Source organism: Abrus precatorius, unplaced genomic scaffold (assembly GCF_003935025.1).
Source record: "Abrus precatorius isolate BTA unplaced genomic scaffold, Abrus_2018 Scaffold9, whole genome shotgun sequence".
NCBI lineage: Eukaryota > Viridiplantae > Streptophyta > Magnoliopsida > Fabales > Fabaceae > Abrus > Abrus precatorius.
The window spans coordinates 8,507,446-8,512,184 of NW_020874439.1; positions in this window are offsets into that span (position 1 = coordinate 8,507,446).

Sequence of the window (4,739 nt, forward strand, 5' to 3'; positions counted from 1 at the left end):
CTTGAGTTAAATATCTCTTTAGAGGATTATGAAAATTAACATTCTTCATGGAAATATACCCTGATGGTTAAATTGTTAGATAAATCAGTGAGTTTTAATTATTAATATCTAAAACTAAATAAGATTTAGAGAAGAAATTGAAATCTTAAAATTTTGAATTTGAATAATAATTTTTTTCTAGTCAAATTTAATATCATGAAGGATTATAAATTTGTTCTATTTGAGGGTCCTTGGTTGATTATTAACTATTTCCTATTAGTTTAAAGATAGAGATCATTGTTTAAAACTAATGATCGGAGTCTTAGAAAAATAGTTGTCTTAAGTTTGTATTCCAAACTTCCCATTAGAGATGTATAATGAAAAATTTTCTTTTAGGTTGAGGTTTGCTTAGGTTCAATGTTAAAAATAAATCTCCATATTCTCTTTCCTTAAGAGGAAAGTTGGCTAGGATTTATGTTGAACTTGATTTGAGAAAAAAAGTTAATCTTTTGTTTAAAGCAATGGTCATGAGTTTAAAGTTAAATATGAAGGACTATATATTTGTTTTATGTAACATCCTTATTTTATTCAAAACAATAAGAAAATAAGTTCAGAATTAAAAAAAAATTTAGTTAAATCTATTTTCCAGCTGAATATAACAAATGGAATTATAAAATGTTCTATTTATTTTACTCAATTATAAAAACTTAAATGACAAAGTAATGAGAATTAAACCAATTTTAAGAGGAAACATCAAAATAACATTAATATACATTATTCTTATAAGGTACAAGATGTTGACATTTACAAAATATACATCAAAATACATTAGGACTCATTTACAATATTTATAAAATGCAAAATGTAACAAGTCCTAATGAGCAGTCTATCCACCAAAAAGACTGATAAAGATACTAGTTATCCCTATGTCAATTCTTTATCGCCTTAATGTCGTCAGAATCGAGATCATCATTCGATCCAAAATATCGATTGCCTGAGTCCACAGTGCCCTACTTGCCAGTAATTCGCTCAAAAGTCCATCGAGACGGTCTTCTGAGGTAGTCGTGATCATGATATGTGAACAGGTAGGTCACAGCTGTTAGGCTTCTATCTGTGCCATGATAAAGGTACATACACAGGGTATGGTGGATTCTATTGTTTCAGGAAAATCTAAAGGTACACTATAGGATAGTTCTATTTCTAGCATAATACAGTTATGAAGTACATTGTCAACATGTAAGGCTAACTTAAAATAGCAAAATCTATGGTACTCGTTAAATACATAGTTTAACCTACACTGTACAAAACTATCTATGAGTCTAATGCTATCTCTGGATACTTTCATCTTGGTCTCCTGAAAGATTTATGTAAGAATGAGTCTTTATTTTTATTACTAATCATGCATTCACAATTAAGTCAACAGTTCAAATAAAGAAATACAACAAACCATCATGCAACTAGATCATTAATTATTTAGCTTCTTACATTTTCTATCCATTAACACTCAGAATTCTCATTTCATACTTTCATTGCCTTTGGGATCCCTTGAGGTCTTCCTTAGCATAGATAATTGTTGGATAGCCACAACTACATGGATGCAAAGTGTGCCAACCTGACCCTTTTAGCAAAAGCATGGTTAGGAGTTTAAGTCAGGAAACAAGTATGAGGCTTGTGATGCTCTTACTCTCATTTGTTATGTGCAATTCAAGAAGAGCATCTATCACCCTCATTTCCCCAAGATTTCTCAATCACCTCCATCTTCCACACTCCTAGTGTACCTCTGAACTATCCATACTTGTCCATATCATTTTTTCTTTCTCATTCCATTTCTCTTTATGAACTTTACTCTTCTCATTAATCATTATACCCCAAACTCGTTATTTTCTGCTCACATATTATTCATCCTTTTATCTCTCTATTTTGCTCTAATTTCTTATTACATCATACATCAATCAATCATTGCCGAAGGTTGGCCACCCTCGAACTCAGTTCATAACATACATGCATACACTTGAAACAAGGGTCATACACATCATTCAATATCATGCTTCAAACATAACAAAAATATGTTCTCATCCAACATATACTCAAAATCATGCGTTTCATCACAACATTTTCATGAACACAAACATACCACTTTCTTACTAACAAGATAGAGCTCTCCTTACCTTGAAATGGAAGTTTAGTGAAGGGTTTGTGAGAGATCTTGCACAAAACGTCGAGTTCTTCCTAAATATCACAAGAGATCCTATTTCGGGGAGGAAAAAAAAAGAGAATAACCAAAGGAATGAAAATCAAGCTTCAAAAACTTACAAAAGAGTAAGGAAAGTGAACTCCCAAGCTTTGATCAGAGAGAGGTTGAGATTTTTCAAGGGTTTTCTGAGGAAATGAGGACAGATGTCAGAAAGAATAAAGAAGGGTCATAACTTGGATTATAGTCTAAGTTTCTTAACTTAGAAACCCTTAAATACCCCTCAACTCGCGACATTCTCGCTACAGCAAGACCTTCTTTCGCTGCAGTAAAAAAATCAGACAAAATTGCACTTTGTTGTTTGTCATTCTTGCTATAGCGAGAGAGTGTCAAAGACTCTGATTTTGGACACTCATTTCTCGCTACAATGAGAAATCCTACAACTTACACACATATAAAACTCTCATAATTTTGAGTAACAAGCATTAACAATTCACAGAAAATACAAAATTAATAAATAACAAAATAAGGGTGTTACATTTTACATGTGAGAAAAATGAGCATAGACAAGAAAATTGTATGATATTGAGTGATAAGAGTTAGAATAACAAAATTAATGGCTAATTTATCTTAGTCTGTTTCAAATATAGATAGTAGATTTGCTTCCTAGAATGTTTTAGTTAGAGAACAAGCTCAAACAAGTAATAATGAATGTTCTTGTAAGTCTGAACAGGAAGTTTTGCCTCTTGAATGTTGGTCAAAAGGTCTCCTAAAATAATTTTAAGACAATTTAAAACTTTAAAAAAAAATTGTTATAATGGTAAAGGAAAAGATTCTCCCTCAAGGTCTAAATTTAGCATCCTTTGTGATCTTGAAATTGAACCTACCTCCACATGTAGTTGTGTTGTTCAGTTCTATCAATAGCCTCAACAATAATGAACAATGAGGGAAATAGAGGATCCTAAGATTATGCATAAACCTATGGTTAAAAATCTTATAGGCTCTAAAATGGGAACCAGTCTAAAGAGATATCTAAATCTAAAATAAAACTAAATAATAATAATAATAATAATAATGTTACCACTTAATTTGTTTTATCTAAAGATATTTATGATAAAAAAGAATTACATTATAAATAAACAAAATGATAAGTAGTTATTAAATATCATGAGTACGTTTCAAAATGAATTAAATAAGAAGGGTAGAGATAATATTTCTAAACAAGATTTACTTGGGCTAAACTAGAGAGTGAATGACATTTCCAAGTTAGTACATAAAATGAACCTATTGACAAACCTCTAGATTCTAATCTAACTATAGATGTTTTTATGTTGTAATTCGTAAAACTAAATTTTCTGATAAATCCTTGTATGAGGATGTGATGACTATAGATAATTAGAGCCACCATATGCATGTTAGAATGTTTTTGTGTTTTTCTATTATTATTATTTGAATTGTAGGGATGCAATTTGTAAAATCTTTTCTAGATTATTTGTAACACCTTAAATTTAATTTTTAAATAAATAAAGAATTTCACAAATTTTTTAAATAATAAAACTTCTATTTTTAATCCAAATTTCATCAAATTTTTTAAAATAAGGAAAAGGGTTACAATCTCTATCAAGTCACTACTACCGGACCCATTCAACTACATTAGTTTCAAATTAAAATCCTAATCCTATAGCAGTTTCATCTGTCCCTTTCACTGAGTCCGGTGCTGATCGTCTTGATTACTTGAAAAATGAATGTAAGGGTGAGTACTCTACACTATCAAAACATACAATTAAGCATAAAGTCTCACCTTCAGCATATTTCCAATACATTAAACAAATACAAGTACATGCAACATTATCACATCCATAAGTACAATTCATTAAACCATGCATACGCACGCTAACCACACTCACATTGACATTGTGATCACAAATTTATACCATGAATGGTCTCCGATTACCCCCGCCTCATAGATACCACGTGGGTAGTCACAGGTCGCTCAACAAAGGTAATGGTCAGAGGTCTAGTTAGGAAGAGAGTGTGTGGCCTGTGGTGCACCCGTTCCATAGTCGGTGTCACCACCACTCCCTCTTCCCCAAGGTATTTCTACCGTCCTCATCTTCCACACCCTCAGTGTATCGCTGAACCATTCACAGCACATTACAATGGCGTTACACGCCCCAGTCACACACATTTCAGTATACGGCACATAGCCCACATTTAATAGTTATGACACTAGGCCCACATTTCATTTTCACAGCACACACAGCACATAGCCCACAATTCATTCAAGACACACGGCCCTTAGCCTATTTCCATTTATATTACACGGTCCTCGAGTCCACATTTTCACAATATACATTCAGATATACACACATGTATAAACGACACAAGTGCCCACACCACATATCTCAGCAATTTCCTACCCTCTACTCAACCACATCACAATATCACACAAAATAGTAGCAAATCACACATAAAAGAGTAGGGTAGAGTCCCTCCTTACCTTGGATTGAAGACACATGTCCGAACTCAACCACGGAACTGCTCTCCACACGGTTTTCGGCCTAAACAC